Genomic DNA, 18,780 nt, shown 5'->3' with positions numbered 1-18,780 from the left:
AATTTGAGAACTTACTTTGAAACGTTAGTAGTGAGTAATTCCATCGGATTTCATAGAAATTCAGAACTTAATTGCTATGAAACATAGGCAGATAAGGGCCATCGCGTTGCTTAGAACTTTAGAACTTGCTTACTTCAACAAAGATTTCTATTGGCTTCGTCCGTTCTTTTAGAAGAGTTTTTGATAAACCACATACTTTTCACGCTTCTGATATCTTTGAAAGTTCGCGAGATGTAATCGTTTAAGTTTTAAAATGATTACTTAGTGTGGATTATTATTTAGTAACTCGCTCATAAACGAGTCTGCATAGGATTTAATCCATGAGTTTTTAAGCCTGGAATTTATGCAGTTATTTGTTATTCACTTATTGCTCAAACGACAAAGATTCTGACCACTTCAAAATGGTTGACTTTCATCAATTTTCTTAAAAATTGAAATACTGCCCAACTGCTTGCATTAAAGACTGTAATTAAAGCTTTCGAAACATTTTACCTCTTATAGATGAATTCTGGAATTGAAATTGAATGTTTGACTTTTCTAGCTCCTGTTTAGACATCTTTCTATTGGAATGTTCAAGTATTTTTCATATTCGTAATTATTAAAAATGTTTTACTTGATTCTTTTATTTAATATTTAGAATTTTCTGAGAAATTTTTTTTATCGTAATGAACTATATAATTGCAATTATAATTCTTTATGAAGTAATAATAACAGAAAGGTATGTATCCATTCTTGTAGTTTTGTAAAGAGTATTTAATCTTACTATCTAAAATGAAACATTGAGATCTGTTTACAATCTAATGGAATTTAATTACCTTTTGATTCAAATTCACAATGATAATCTTCCATAGTTCAACAATTTTGTGAGCTGTCCTCAGGAATCCGCAGCTCAGTACTTATAAAATGAACGACACAAAGAACAGCCTAACCAAACGTATTCGAACCGATTTTTCAATACTAATTTTATCATGTTTAACTTATGCTGCAAACTATTGAAACGCCCTTCGGAAAGTGTTTATTCACAGTGAAGTAAACGGTAAGTATTACGCCTTCCACCACTGTTTACAATACGTATGTTTCATTTACTATCAAAACCGTGAGTATTATCGCCTTTCTTTACTTTTCGTAACCTTCAATGCCTTCATGTTACAGATCGTTAAACTTGCTTTAAAATGCTCTATCGTATTACGGAAGAATGGACATACCAATTCATTTTAAAAAATGAAGGTAACCTTCATATGTCCAACATAACTCCACTTACAAAAAACTATTTTCATCAACGGATGGCACCTTTGTACTATGCAATTTTATATTAGCAAAAACTTCTATGAAACTTATAGTTTCGTGGATATCTGAGGTGCTAATTATTACTGCCCCACCCTGTATATTGTTATGGATGTGTCCAACAAGGCAACGATGAACAGAGTTAAATTTAATATTATGGTGTTTATTATTTTACTTATAGTATATTTGTTTTTCTGGAATTTTGCCAAAAAACAATGTTCACGATGTCGACAGATGAATATATTTGCCTTAGAATTACACGAGCCAACAATTTCGAAAGTAGAATATTACTTTACTTCGCTAACCGAATCATTGCAAACGTTAAGTAAAGTGCTTGCCTTTCAGAACAGTCAGATGCAAATTACGATACAACGTTTCCAAGAAATGGTACGTGCCACTGTTTTTTTTATTTCCGTTTATTTAATCAAAGGAAATTTAATTGAAATATCCGCAAAATTTGAGGACAAAAAGTTATTGTAATTTTAGGCAACATATATGATGGTGATAAAGGATAAGTATACGGAACTGAAAATGGAAAGTAGCGAGCAGAAAAAGAAACTGATGGAGCTACAAAGTAGATTGATACATCCGTCAAATGATGATTCTAGGTTAATAAAATCTGTTAATTAAAGAACTATTGCAAAAATCAAGTATAATCAATATTACTTCTGCTCAATGGCTATAATAGAATTGGACCGAAATGGGTACAAAACAGGCAATTATATCTAGACGTTCTATTCTATGCAAAGGCAAATATTTCAAAGAGAAAAGATGTGTTACTTACAAATTACTTATGTTTCTAGATATCTCACTAATTCAGGCTTCTTGTCTTGCAGAACTTATCATTCATGTAACACGTAAAGGGGTCGAAGAATAGTAAAAGATTTTTATATTTCATAGCCTCACTTGATACGTCGACTGGATCACGTAAAATATCGGACATTAATTGCATCTACATCTTCAGACCTTAAATATATAATTGCAACAACATATTTAATAGCGTTTTAATAACATTTTTCTAATTGTTTATATCTATGTCTAATAAATATATATTAATCGAATAAGTAGCTTTACCAAAGAATAAAAGTATCTGAGGCTTACAATTCGGAGCATTACATAACAAACGTGCATCACATATATAATATTACATGTAACAAAAGATGAAGACCAAAAAGATCGTACATAAGTTGAATCCACAATGCGGTCATAGAGATACAGAAACGGCAAAAATTCCAAACAATAATTTAAAAAATTCAAAAAGGGAGGAGTGAAAATCCATCTCCTTGACGATGATAAGGAACAAGTCTGCCTCATGCACTACAATATCCCAAACAGCCAGCGATTGGCACGCCAATGACAACGGATGGAACGAATTCCGTGACAGAACTGTGCTAACAAAGTGCTCCTACTCAGCTTTCGAAATGGCATACTGTTAGTACTGGGGCGGCATTCGTATCACGGCACTATTAAAGCACCGAGATACAGCACACGGGCTACACGGCCGTGACAGTGACACTATCAGCTCACCATAGCTACACGCGTGGTTGTGGCGTAGGCTGACATTTAGTAATGGGGAAGCTGTTTCCATAAAAATTATAAGCAAATATGAAAAATGACTAAACTGTGCAATTTATTTATTTTGATTCCAAAATATATACACCGGCAAAAAACAAAGATATAAGAACTCGATTTTATTATTTTCTATAAACTAGCTCGATAGGGCGATTTTTTCCATAAAGTCGATAATTACTTTGTTCATAAAAATATACACACTTATTTTATACATATTTTCTTCAATTTATTGTTGCAAATTCATGCAATTGAGGGTTACATTAAATACGATGAGAGCATGTTATTTCAAAAATTACACAAGGCGAAGTTAGGGACGCAGCAGCATGAATTTTTATTTTATAAGTAATATTTTTTTTATAAATAATATTTTTAGTCTATGATGGATTGAAAGAAATATATACGACTCGCTCAATAACTATAAATATAGGAAAACGACCATCAAAATGTCTATCAATACTCATATGCTGAACATCTACTGACATATAACGGTTCTAATTTGTATGAAAGCACACGTTCCCCATTGCCAAATGTGATCCTGCGTCATTGCTGAGGAGATTCATGAATGGAGCGATGATACGCGTGTCACCATGGTGCTGGTGCTGCGCGATTCGCTTGTCTAGAACGTGCTGGTAACACGTTCTGGCATTTTAGTCAACGAATCCGGTCACAGATGACTACGAATCAGTTGACACTCCTCGGAAGTGGCAATATAGTGCCGGCATGGTGTCGATACCATCTTGCCGTTTGTTATCTGGGATGCTTTTTAGTGCATTATTCGGAATTGAATTTGAACACATAGCTACTTAATCGCAAATTTGTATGTACTGTGACGTGGTGAAGTCACAAGGCTCGCTCACCCCCCCCCCCCTGCTTCGGTTAGACTAGCTCGCAGATCACCACCCATGCGAGAAGCGCGACACGGACCATCGCGATAGCTGTATTTGCGAGGAGCGTGAAATACACGATGGCAGAACCTTCCCCCCCCCCCCCCCCCCCGCTTGTTTCTCTCTCTCCGTTCTACGGATTAGACTGGCGAGCTGATGGAAGAAGCAACCCATAAGACGCCTCTTCCGCGGATAATAAGACCGCAGGTTCGCGGAAGGGCTGTGCGCCGAGGTAGCGTGACGGGCTCGACGGTGGAGGAGTCGGGAAGTGAGCAAGAAGAGACCCTGAAGCCCGAAGGATAGGATCCAGAGCTCTGCAACGATAAGACCGCTGCCATAGCCCGTGGAGACAAACAGGATGGTTCTCGGGTGTGAGAAGGACCTCTACCCCTCCCGATTAGAACTCTATTGCTTCGATACGTAGACATTTGCAAACGATACATCCTAGCAAGGAAGTGTCGCACTTACATTCTTTTGAAGTCTATGCGAGGTATACGTGGCATCTCGCAAAGAATATTATATCTTATCATGAAACCTAGAAATGAGATGCGATATCGCGTTTTGAAAATCATTAGAACTCTATTACTGTGATACGTTGACATCTGCAAACGCTATTTCCTAGCAAGCAGTAGTCGCATTTACTTTCTTTTGAGTTGAATAGGAGGTGTACATGACACTTCGCAATGAATATTATATCTTATCTTGAAGCATAGAAATGAGATGCAATATCGCGTTTTGAGAAGCATTGGAACGCTATTGCTACGATACGTAGACATCTGCAAACGCTATTTCCTAGCAAGGAAGATTCGCATTTTCATTCTTTTGAAGCTAATATGAGGTATACATGACACTTCGCAATGAATATCATATCCTATCACGAAACATATAAATGAGATGCGATATCGCGATTTAAGTAGCATTAGAACTCTATTGCTACGATACGTAGACATCTGCAATCGCTATTTCGTTGCAAGGAAGTGTCGCATTTACATTCTTTTGAAGTGAATACGAGGAACACATGACACTTCGCAATGAATATTATATCTTATCATGAAACATAGAAGAGAGATGCGATATCGCGTTTTAAGAAGCATTAGAACTCCATTGCTACGATACGTAGACATCTGCAAACCCTATGCCCTAGCAGGGAATATTCGCATTTACATTCTATTGAAGTGAATACGAGGTATACATGACACTTCGCAATGAATATTATATCTTATCATGAAACATAGAAATGAGATGCGATATCGAGTTTTAAGAAGTGTCAGAATGCTGTTGCTACGATACGATGACTTCTGCAATCGCTATTTCCTAGACAGGAAGTGTCGCATTTACATTCATTTGAAGTGAATACGAGGTACATGTGAAACTTCGCAATGAATATTATATCTTACCATGAAACATAGAAATGTGATGCGATATCCTGTTTTAAGAAGCATTAGAAATCTATTGCTACGAAGCGTAGATATCTGGAGACGCTATTTCCTAGCAAGGAAGTGTCGCATTTACATTCTTCTGAAGTGAATACGAGGTATACATGACACTTCCCAATGAATATTATATCTTATCATGAAACAGAGAAATGAGATGCGACATCTCGTTTTAAGAAGCATTAGAACTCTATTGTTTCGATACATAGACGTCTGGAAACGCTAATTCCTAGCAAAGAAGTGTCGCATTTACATTCCTTTGAAGTGAATAGGGGGTATACATGACACTTCGCAATGAATATTGAACCTTATCACGAAACATAGGAATGAGATGCGATATCGCGATTTAAGAAGCATTAGTACTCTGTTGCTTCGATACGGAGACATCTGCAGTCGCTATTTCCTAGTAAGGACGTGTAGCATTTACTTTTATTTGAAGTGAATACGAGCTATACATGACACTTCGCAATGAACATTATATCTTGTCATGAAACCTCGAAATGAGATGCGATATCCCGTTTTAAGAAGCATTAGAAATCTATTTCTACGAAGCGTAGACATCTGCAAACGCTATTTCCTAGGAAGGAAGTGTAGCATTTACATTCTTTTGAAGTGAATACGAGGTATATATGACACTTCGCAATGAATATTATACCTTATCATGAATCAGAGAAATGAGATGCGACATCTCGTTTTAAGAAGCATTAGAACTCTATTGTTTCGTTACGTAGACGTCTAGAAACGCAATTCCGTAGCAACGAAGTTTGGCATTTACATTCTTTTGTAATGTTGGCGAGATTTGCATAACGCGATGCATTTAATTACATCTTATTATGTAACATAGAAATGAGATGCATTATCGCGTTTTAAGTAGCTTTGGAGCCCTACTGATTCGATACGTAGGGATCTAGAAACACTATTCCGTAGCAATGTAGTTGTTTGTCGTGACAGGATGTAAATCAAAGCAATCCGTAACGTATATCTCGCCTATACTTCAAGAGAATGTCAATGCAACACTCCCTTGCTACGGTATAACGTCTCTAGATGTCTACGTATCGAGGCATTAGCGTTGTAATTCTTCATGCAACGAGATATCGAATCTCATTTCTACGTTTCATGGTAACATCTGATATCCAATGCAACGCGTTCTCGTTATCTCGTCTAGGCTTCGATAGAATGTAAATGCCACACATCCTTGATACGGAATAGCCATTCTAGATGTCTACATATGGCAGCAGTAATGTTCAAATGCGACATAAAACGCGATATCGCATCTCATATCTATATCTCATGATAAGATGTAATATCAATACAACGTGTTATGTATATGTGTTCAGTATTACAAATGTATGTAAATCTCACACTACCTTGCGACGGAATAGCGTTTCTAGATGTGTACGTATCGAAGCAATAGAGATGTAATGCTTCTTAAAACATGATATAGCATCTCAGTTCTATGTTTCACGATAAGATATAATATTCGTTGCGAAGTGTTGTGTACACCTAGTCTACACTTCAAAAGAATGTAAATCCCACACATCGTTGCTAAGGAATGCGCCCCCAGATGTCTACGTATCAAAGCAATGGTGTTCTAATGCTTCATAAAACACGATATCGCATCGCAGTTCTATGTTTCATGATGAGATATAATATTCATTGCGAAATGTTATGTATACCTCGTCTGCACTTCAAAAGATTGTAAATGCCACACTCCCTCGCTAGGAAATAGCGTTTCCAGATGTCTACGTATCGAAGCAATAGAGTTCTAGTGATTCTTAAAACATGATATCGCATCACATTTCTATGTTTCCTGATATGATCTGGTATTCATTGCGATGTGTTAAGTATACCTCGTCTACACTTCAGAAGAATGTAAATACCACACTTCCTTGCTAGGAAATGCGATTCCAGATATATACCTATCGAAGCAATAGAGTTCTAATGCTTCTTAAAAGGCGATATCGCATCTCAGTTCTATGTTTCATGCTAAGATATAATATTCATTGCGAAGTTTTATGTATACCTCGTCTAAGTTTCAACAGAATGTAAATGCCACACTTCCATGCTAGGAAATAGCGATTCCAGATCTCTACGTATCGAAGCAATAGAGTTCTAATACTTCTTAAAACGCGATATCGCATCGCAATTCTATGTTTCAGTATAAGATATAATATTTATTGCGAAGTGTTATGTATACCTAGTCTGCACTTCAAAAGTATGTAAATGTCACACGTCCTTGCTAGGAAATAAGCAAGGAATTGAGATAATGAATCTCAATTCTACGTTTCGTGATATGATACAATATTCATTGCGAAGTATTATGTATACCTCTTCTACACTTCAAAGGAATGCAAACGCAAGGAAGTGTGGCACTTACATTCTCTTGGAGTGTAGACGAGGTATACATAACACTTCGCAATGAATATTGTATCTTATCGTGAAACATAGAATTGAAATACAATATCCTGCTCTAAGAGACATTATAACTCTATGGCTTCGATACGCAGAAATCTGGAAACGCATTTCCTATGCAAGGAAGTGTGGCATTTACATTCTTTTGAAGTGTAGACGACGTATATATAACACTTCGCATTGAATATTATACCTTATTATCAAAGATAGAACTTAGATGCGATATCGCGTTCTAATAAGCATTGCAACTCTATTGCTTCGATACGTTAACACCTGGAAACGCTATTTCTTGGCACGGAAGTGTGGCATTTACATTCTTTTGATGTGTAGGGAAGGTTTACTTAACACCTCGCAATGAATATTATATCTTATCATGAATCATAGTACTGTAATGCGATATCTCGTTTTATACAGCATTAGAACTCTATTTCTTCGATACGTAGACATTTGCAAACGTTATTTCCTAGCAAGCAAGTGTCGCATTTACATTCTTTTGAAGTGAATACGAGGTATACATGACACTTCGCAATTAATATTATCTCTTATCCTGAAACACAGAAGTGAGATGTGATATCCCGTTTTGAGGAGCATGCTACTATTCGTAGACATCTGCAAATGCTATTTCCTAGCGAGGAAGTGTCGCATCTACATTCATTTGAACTGAATACGAGGTATACATGACACTTCGCAATGAATATTATATCTTACCATGAAACATAGAAATGAGATGCTATATCGCGTTTCGAGAAGTATTAGAACTCTATTGCTACGATTCGTAGACTTCTGCAAACGCTATTTCCTAGCAAGCAAGTGTCGCATTTACATTCTTTTGAAGTGAATACGAGGTATAGATGACACGTCGCAATTAATATTATATCATATCATGAAACATAGAATTGCGTTGTGATATCTCGTTTTAAGAAGGATTAGAACTCTATAGCTTCGATACGTAATCATCTGCCAGCGCTATTTCCTTGAAAGGAAGTGTCGCATATACATTCTTTTGAAGTGAATACGAGGTTTACGTGAAACTTCGCAATGAATATTACATCTTATCATGAAACATAGAAATGAGATGCGATATCTCGTTTTAAGAAGCATTCGAACGCAACTCCTTCGATACCTAGACATCCGCAAACGCTATTTCCTTGAAAGGAAGTGTCGCATATACATTCTTTTGAAGTGAATACGAGGTTTACGTGAAACTTCGCAATGAATATTACATCTTATCATGAAACATAGAAATGAGATGCGATATCTCGTTTTAAGAAGCATTCGAACGCAACTCCTTCGATACCTAGACATCCGCAAACGCTATTTCCTAGCAAGGAAGTGTCGCTTTTACATTCATTTGAAGTGTATGCGAGGTATACATGACACTTCGCTATGAATATTATATATTACCATGAAACCTAGAAATGAGATGCGATATGAGTACTTAAGAAGCTTTAGAATCCAATTACTTCGATACCTAGCCTTCTGCAAACGCTATTTCCTAGCAAGGAAGTGTCGCATTTACATTCATTTTAAGCGTAGACGAGGAATACATAACACTTCGCAATGAATATTATATTTTATCATGAAACATAGAAATGAGATGCGATATCACGTCATAAGAAGGATTAGAACTCTATTGCTTCGATACGTAGACATCTGGAAACGCTATTTCCTAGCAAGGAATTGCCGCATTTACATTATTTTCTAGTGAGTACGAGGTATATATGACACTTCGCAACGAATATTACATCTTATCATGAAACATAGCAATGAGATGCGATATCGCGTTCTAAAAAGCATTAGAACTCTATTGCTACGATACGTTGTCATTTCCAAACGCTATTTAGTAGCAAGGAAGTGAATACGAGGTATACATAACAGCCCACAATGAATACTATAACTTATCACGAAACATAGAAGCGTTAGAACCCTATTGCTTCGATACGTAGACATCTCCAGACGCTATTTCCTAGCAAGGAAGTTTCGCGTTTACATTCATTTGAACTGTAGACGAGGAATACATAACACATCGCAATGATTATTATATACTATAATGAAACATAGGAATGAGGAGCGATATTGCGTTTTAAGAAGCATTAGAACTCTATTGCTTCGCTACGTAGACATCTGCAAAAGCTATTTCCTAGCAAGGAAGTGCCGCATTTGCTTTCATTTGAAGTGTATGCGAGGTATACATGACACTTCGCAAATAATATTATATCTTATCATGAAACATTGAAATGACATGCGATATCCCGTTTTGAGAAGCATTAGTACACTATTGCTACGATACGTAGACATCTGCAGACGCTATTTCCTAGGAAGGAAGTGTTGGATTTACATTCAATTGAAGTGAATACGAGGAATACATAACACTTCGCATTGAATATTATTTCTTATCATGAGACATATAAATGAAATGCGATATCGCGTTTTAAGAAGCATTAGAATTCTATTGCTTCGATACGTAGACATCTGCAGACGCTATTTCCTAGCAAGGAAGTGTCGCATTTACATTCATTTGAAGTGTATGCGAGGTATACAAGACACTTCGCAATGAATATTATATCTTTCATGAAACATAGAAACGACACGCGATATCTCGTTTTAAGGAGCATTAGAACTCTATTGCTTCGATACGTAGATATCTGCAAACGCTATTTCCTAGCAAGGAAGTGTCGCATTTACATTCATTTGAAGTGTATGCGAGGTATACATGTCACTTCGCAATGAATATTATATCTTATTGTGAAACATGGAAATGAGATGCGATATCGCGTGTTGAGAAGCACTTGAACTCTATTGCTACGATACGTAGACATCTGCAAACGCTATTTCCTAGAGAGGAAGTGTCGCATTAACATTCATTTGAATTGTATGCGAGGCATACATAACACTCCCCAATGAATATTAAATCTTATCATGAAACATAGAAATGAAATGCGATATCGCGTTCTAAGAAGCATTAGAACTCTATTGCTTCGATACGCAGACATCTGGAGAAGTAATTTCCAAGTAAGGAATTGTAGCATTTGCATTCATTTGAAATGTAGGCGAGGAATACATAACACTTCGCAATGAATATTATATCTTGTCATGAAACATAGAAATGAGATGCAATAACCCGTTTCAAAAAGCATCAGAACTCTATTGCTTCGATTCGTAGATATCTGGAAACGCTATTCCCTAGAAAGGAAGTGTCGCATTTACATTCATTTGAAGCGTATGCGAGGTATACATGTCACTTCGCAATGAATATTATATCTTATTGTGAAACATGGAAATGAGGTGTGATATCGCGTGTTGAGAAGCACTTGAACTCTATTGCTACGATACTTAGACATCTGCAAACGCTATTTCCTAGAAGGGAAGTGTCGCATTTGTATTCATTTGATGTGTATGCGAGGTATACAGAGACATAGAAATGAGATGCGATATCGCGTTTTAAGAAGCACTAGAACTCTATTGTTACGATACGTAGATATCTGCCAACGCTATTTCCTAGCAAGGAAGTGTCGCATTTACATTCACTTGAAGCGTATGCGAGGTATACATGACACTTCGCACTGAATATTATATCTTATCATGAAACATAGAAATGAGATGCGATATCGCGATCTAAGAAGCTCTAAATCTCTATTGCTTTGATACGTAGACATCTGCAAACGCAATTTCCTAGCAAGGAAGTGTCGCATTTACACTCTTTTGACGTGAATACGAGGTATACGTGACACTTCGCAATGAATATTATATCTTATCATGAAACATAGAAATGAGATGCGATATCGCGTTTTATTTGCTACGATACGTAGACATCTGCAGACGCTAGTTCCTAGCGAGGAAGTGTCGCATTTACATTCTTTTGAAGTGAATACGAAGTATACATAACACTCCACAATGAATATTATATCGTATCATGAAACGTTAACGTCCGGCGTATCGCCTTCCACCCCCCGGCGCCTCCCGCAGCACGCAACAACCAATTACCTGCGTCTACCTGCATGCTACCGCACGGGCGAACTGCCCTTTGGCCTAAATAACTCATTGGCAAAACATTGCCGTATCTATCATGCTTTGCTATTGGACGAGAATAATGCAGTCTCTCGATAACGCTTAATTGACCTGCGCTAACTCTCTCCAAAAACCATCTGTTCACTCCGGCCGGCTCACACCTCGACATTGAGAAATGTTCTTCCATGACTAACTCGTCGGTTTTAGGTCGCATCCAGCTCGGTAAGGAACCAAACATAGTCTCCATGAGCCCCTCTCCCAACTTCGCTCTCAGGTGGCTCGCTATGTTATTTAGCCCGTCACGGGCTTTATTCCAGACGTACGAGAAAAAACCTTTGATATTCTCCCACACGTCAGAAAGGGCGTGAACCATCACCGGTTTTTTGGCCCAATATACACAACCGAACACTCCAGCAATGAAACTCGGGATTCCGAGAGCCAAGGTCATGAAGTCAAGAGATTGTCTCTCACGATTGTCTTGGTTGCTCAAATACACAACCCCTTCCGATATGATAGCCAACGCTATCGGCACGCCAGCATAAGCTTCGAATGCGTCACTGAAGCACTGCCTGTTTAACTGACCCCGTCTGACACAATTGCCTATCCAGGCTATACACACAGAAAAAATGGAACTAGGATGTGCTAAAATTGCTCCAGTGCATAAAACGTTCAGCGCGAAGTGATCAAAACTACCAAAATAGTCCTCAACGTAAGCGTTGGTACTGTCGGCCGGCCTAGCATTCTTACTAGATAAACCCGCCTGGAATTTCATTGTACGTAATCCTGTACGGACGGCCAGCAAGCCCAATGCCACAACAACTGTCAGCATTCCAGTCGTCAAATCCAGCGAGAGGCCCTGCATTACTGCGATCATAGCGGCCCCCAATGAGCTCCACGGCAATATTCCATCTTGTATCTTCGAAAAAATAAGGTATACTTGTTTGAGCAGTACGATGGCATCGCCCGATGCGCCAAATAGCGTACTTCGACTGCTGCTAACTCCTAAGCTGGCAGACACAACACCAGAAACTGATGCACCCATCACTTGCGAAGCAACAAGTAACTGACTCTTGATCAAATAACCGATGCCAACGCCGCTGGCACAGCCGAATATCAAATCCCAAGCTCGGTCCGAACTTTTGATTGGGACTCCATAAGCGTCATAGTCAATAATTGACCCCGACACAAGTCCTCTAAAAGTGAAACCTATCACCTCCGCCACGCAGGCTGTAATCGCCAACGGCATGGGCACGAAATAAACCAGAATGCCATTAATTATTGCCAAGATCATTGTGGTTATAGATCGACCCAATACTTTCTCCAATTGCAAGAACGTAGCTCCCAACCATGTACCACCCATTATGGCTATGATTGAGGGAAAGGCTCCGGCATGGTAAGTGGCGGGAATAAGAACCCACTTGCTAACAAGAAACGCCTTTGCGGTCTCAAATATCGACACTATACTTGGAATAGCCAACGAATGCTGTACATCCGCTATAGGCATAGCACTGTACTTAATCCAAGCCTTGAACTGATCTTTTCTCCTAATCGCCGCCTCGATCGCTCGCTCGGCAAAACTCTTGGCGCTATACGTAGACTCAAAATCAATGCCACCCACGTCAGCCAAATACTTGCAATGACTCGCACTATAAGTCTTGCGAAAAGGGAAAACCCTTGACACATGGCGGCTGACATTCCTTATAGCGAAATGGTATATGGAGCTCAGCATAACGGCCACGGCTCCTGTAGCCACTATCGTCCCACCTATCAAGCCAGCAGCGTTGTGCTGAACGTAGTCAGCACCACTAGAAGAACCTATAGTGCGATTAAATAACTCAAAGCTGACCTTGTCACTAACCTTGGTGGCCTCATGGAAACTTTCCACTTGTATGCCGACGTCCAGTAATGCCTCCCTCTGTTCTTCTTCTGTTTCTGTCTTGTAACAGAAGTCGAACATGTCCTGGTACCAGTCGCCATCACTGGCGCCATCGGCCGTTCTTGCCCTATCGTGCTGAGAGCTAGTCGCCAGTATCAATTCATTACTAATGATCGGCGTGAGGTACAAATACAGAATATCTCCATTGGCGTCTTTGATATAGTCTAATTTCCTTGACAAGCTCAGGCTTACTATATTTTTACCTGGGCATAGTCTCACTCTGTCTTTGGATCTGAGTTCTTCCATAGCGCTCTTCCATCATTCTTGCTTGCTCAGCTCGCTTGGCAGCACCCACCTCAAGTCTTGCATCAAGGCGACCAAACCTATATCGTGATGAGCAGAAATCTCACTCCAATCAAATCGTCTCTCAATCTCTAATTGGAGCATGGCGCTGATAGCGGTCCTCTTGTCAACATGGTAATCCACAACGGGCGATATTCCTCGTGGAGTGACATACCAACCAACATTCGTTCTTACAGTGCGCCCCTTACGCTGCTTAGAGGTAGACACTCCTATACGTCTCCTCTCAAGAGTGTGCCGATATATCAATCCATGTCCTCCGACCAGCACAGTCTGTGGCTTCATCTCTTTCAGGAAATCTACCACGACCCTGCATCCAGGGACGGTGACCGCCTGGCCGACAATGTCAGTACAGAAACACCAACAGTTGCCTGACATTTCGTTTAGATTGAAAGTGGTACCCCCATGTATTGAGACATACTGCCGGCCTGGACCACAGACCCTACTGGCGTAAGAAAGTAATTTGTCACAATCGTTCCTAGTTGATAAGAAAAAATTCACTCTCCCGTTGAGTAGCAACTCCATCGGGATCTTGAAGCCCCTAGAATAACCCTCCAGTTTGACACCTATGGTCCCTGGCGGTACAACAAACCACGTGTCGTCAGTAACGTCCCCACGCCCAGCTGGCTCTATCTTAATATTTTCCTTAATCTCAAAACGGGTCCCTGATATGTCTAATCCATCAGCTAGTCTCTGGGCCCTATGACGAGTCAACACCGTAGCAGTCAAATGAACACACCTGTATCTCGCAGTGGGCCTTGTAAACTGCAAATCACCCGCTATAACAGTGGGATCCGACCTACAATGGATCTCGTCTAATAGCACGTAGTTGACTTAGCTTTCTATCAAATGAATTTTTCTAAGCGCTGAACCGTAGGTCAGCACAGTCAACCTGCGCCCACCATAACCAGACACCTCAGTACTGTCCTCGTGCTGCTGGCCAACTATGTATTCCACAGTGTAAGTACTACCATGGGCCCCATAAGTTTCTAACAATTCTTTAATCCTATTATAGGCTGACTTAACAGCCGCCACAGTTGGCTGTAACATTAATACTCCTGAACCAGCAGAGCACATCCGCATTAAATTAGACGGAAATGACATTGTTCTCCCGGACCCAGTCGGCGCTTCTAATAAGTAATACAAATCTCCGTCATCTAAATCATTTCCTAGAAGGTCAGCTACCGCAGTTCTAAAGAAATTCTCGGGAACAACATCAACTGACACGTCAGGCGCCAGAGTGGTTAAAGCCATTTGCTCATCGTCATCCATAACATGTTGGCTACTAAGAATCCTTCTGCTCTCAATCTTGCCTAAGCCGTATATCGAAACTATTTCGCCTTTGTAGTTAAATATCGGACAACCGCTCATTCCTGGAACGCCCTTCCACTTGCTAGACTTAACAAAATTATAAGTAATGTCTATTGTAACTGGCCTAAGCTGATAGAAGACAGCGCCCTCCAAGCCAGTAATCGCCTGGCTGCACGTCACAAATTTCCTCTGAGCTCGTGACCTCACACGCCACCTGATCTCGATTAAAAGGAAGCTCATGAGTCTCAATCGACTGTACATTTCTCGAGCCAGATAGAAACGCCAAAGAGACGTCTTGTTCTATAGACACACTAAGCCTAGCAGCTCCAAGGGACCAGTCAGGGTGGATAACGACGCTATCTCGCGGAATGATCGCCTCAGTCAATATTGGCTCCTGGATCTCAAACCAAGTTTGTAATTCAGATAACTCGCCATGATTGTCACTAACAAACAATAAGCACGGAGTGTTGGCCATCTCACAACCAGCAAATAACTTTTCTATACACATGCCTGGGTCTCTGGTCAAAGATAGGAGATCACCAACATATGATATCACCTGAAAACCATGCCTCCACATAAAATGGTTAATTGTCCCGCAAGCTTCTAACAATTGCGTCACAGGCGCCCTTAGCAGGACCTCTCCAGATTTCTCTCGCAACAGTAGTTGTGGTGTTACTTCTATTCTAACCCTGCAAACATTCCTCCGCACAAACCTGCCAGATACAAACGCCATGGTGGGCGCTTGCTGGCCTACTCTATCGATGACTTCCTCCAAAATATGTTTTTCCATAGCCCGAAACCACATCGTAGGTTCTCCTTTAGTGGATATTCTTTTCGCCAACTCGTCTGGTGCGCCTGACACCATAGGACTAAATTTGACGGAGTCCACAGCGCAATACTCGAAATCCCAAGGATCATAATCTAATGAATTTGAGGTGGTTATCGAGGCCATCACCTTCTTATCCTTACTGAGCAAACGAATCATCTTATTATGCTTGAAATCATTGCTCTCAACATAATAGATCGGAACCGCTTTACGCTCTAACGTGCGGTGCCTATCATAAGCGATACGCCTGATACCAGCTCTAATTATTGGAAATTCATAGGTTTTAGCACTGCCATTCATGATGGCACTATACCAATAATCTCCAATCTTCCGACTTATAGACACAACTGTTGCCACCCTAACATTCCTCTTGTAATAAGGACTCCAACCTGCGACCCAATGATAGATGCATTGGCCGCTTACTAATTTTTGAGACGTCCTGATAACCCTAGCCTCAACCAATAAGCAACGTCCCTCTCGCAACATTAGGAACACCTGGCTGTCCCTGGGCACAAAGCACCTACCTGTGCCATCGTCCGTGTAAAGACAATCATAACTATATGAAGAACAGGCCAAATTTAAGCTAGCCGAAGTAGTACACACGTCCGGGTAAATCTTTCTACTCGGCATATCCAAAAAAGTATATGAAGCATAAATAGGGGTTTCACGACATCGTACAAAGTAACGATTGTCGGCTGACCCTGGTAGTCAGGCAACGAACCGTTGTGAACAAGTATATCATAGTCCACTTCCATTGCTTCCTGCTGATTAACATTGTCGACCAGAGAGCTATTGCTCATTGACACGGCCTCGATGTTATCGTCATCTTCGACAATGCAGTCGCTACATTCTATTTCGACTTCCAAGGGTCCGGCTGAAGCAAGAGGAGACACGTCAGGCAGCCTCCCATTCGAGTCGGCCTGGTGCACTACATAATAATTGCCTTTTTTTGATATAAGAACAGAGCCACTAAATCCAACCGGATTCAGCTTCTCTTCGCCCTTCACCAGCGTTCCATCTACTACTTGAATGTCACCACTAGCGCTACTATTGCTACCACTAAGGACTTTGCTTTGGAGTTTTCGATGGGTTGCCACATAAACATCTCCATAAACTCTTTGCATCCCGGTGCAGGGTGCTACAACATATGCGCTTAAATACAGACACAGCTTGTGATTATGCCACTCCCACGTAATATACCCATTGTTAACCGGGTGGCTCACGATGCCATTTGTATGCTTCTCACATCTAATCAAGCGTCTTGCTGTATTCCAATTAACAATCACATCACTATCACAACAATTGATATGGAACATATTCACAATCAAATTCTTCTTGTCTACACTCCTATCGAGGGTGGGCCTATTGTCAAATAAATCTGCGCTAGATTCTACGAAATTGTTTTCTTCCTTGAGTCAATGAGAGGAACGTATCACCAAAGGCAATCTAATGTCGAGCCCAACTGGCAATATCGCGTCAACTCGGCGCAGGTTAATCATTATCCTATGCACCCCCTTAATCATTTGCACGCTGACCACCGCCGCAACAACGCCGCAACAAATACTCAAACTGAGCATCAGACCAACATAGATGACAAACTCTATAACATCTGCAATCAAGTGCCAATCTGAGATATTATACTCAAAAAACCACCTAACATTGCTGTTGAGCAACTTTGTGCCGATCACCATCGGATGTGTCAAGTCTACTTTGATTGCAAAAACAACCTTAGTCATAACTGTCAGGTACAAGCCCGCCAGACACACGACTACATTGAACAAATTCCCCCTTACCATACTTTGGTAAGCTATCAAAGACAACAATAAAACGATAGCTATTTTAGTCCAAGAAAAGTCAAAAAACTCCTCAAGAAACACCAATATTTTAGTAATGTCGACGGACCCCAGCCATGTCATTGCATCAGAAACCAAGTTCTTAGGGTTACTTCTTTCCAAATGTTTGTTTATAGTACTAAACACTTCCTGGTTTAAGGGCGCCCAATTTTTTTTAACATGAAGAACGTCAAACGTCTTCTTCAGTTGCGAACTCCTTATTTCGAATGTCCTAGAGGAATTACCTCGGCAGTAGTAGTCAAGTCTCTGCATCTGGTTAGGGTGCAACCGGACCAAATTTCCCTGGAGGGGCAGACACCCCTCAAACTCTACTTCAATATCGCAATCCTGTGCAAATTCTCGGATCACTGACTCGGCATCCTTATTCTCGTAGGAAATTTTATAACTGGCATCAAGTGGCTCCCATTGGTGGCTGATCTCGTAGCAAGCACTGTCAATCGACAATGGTTTCTTAAGATCCACACTACCACATAATGAGTCAACTCCAACTTCAACGAGCGAGCAAAAGACACTAGCTCCTCGCTGAGCAATCGCCAACGGATAATCAAATGCAGCAGAGTGGGATGACACCAATTTCATATCTTTAACATATTGGCCAGTCACCAACATAGTGCGCACTCCAGTGCTAGCGCCAGTTCGGTAAACCGTGACGTCAGCGGTCAATTCCGGGATATAATTAACATGTTTGTAAAACCTAACCTGCGTCCCGAGACTACCGATGCTCATACACACATCATGACGCATCATAACGCCCTCCCAAAAAGCCGCACAACCACTTCCATGGAATGCAGGTACTGTTGTTACCTTGGTGTCTACGACTCCAATACCGCACGACATAGAACATTCGTTTTCCTTAGAGTATAACTGTGATTGGCTACCTCCCCAACAAGCCCAATTTAGCTTCGCACAAACTATCTTGGTCTTATAAGGCACCGTTTTTTCAAATCTATAAAGGTATCTC

This window comes from Xylocopa sonorina, unplaced genomic scaffold (assembly GCF_050948175.1).
Source record: "Xylocopa sonorina isolate GNS202 unplaced genomic scaffold, iyXylSono1_principal scaffold0063, whole genome shotgun sequence".
Taxonomy (NCBI): domain Eukaryota; kingdom Metazoa; phylum Arthropoda; class Insecta; order Hymenoptera; family Apidae; genus Xylocopa; species Xylocopa sonorina.
The sequence above is the reverse complement of the archived record's forward strand: the minus strand, read 5'-3'. Positions refer to the sequence as shown.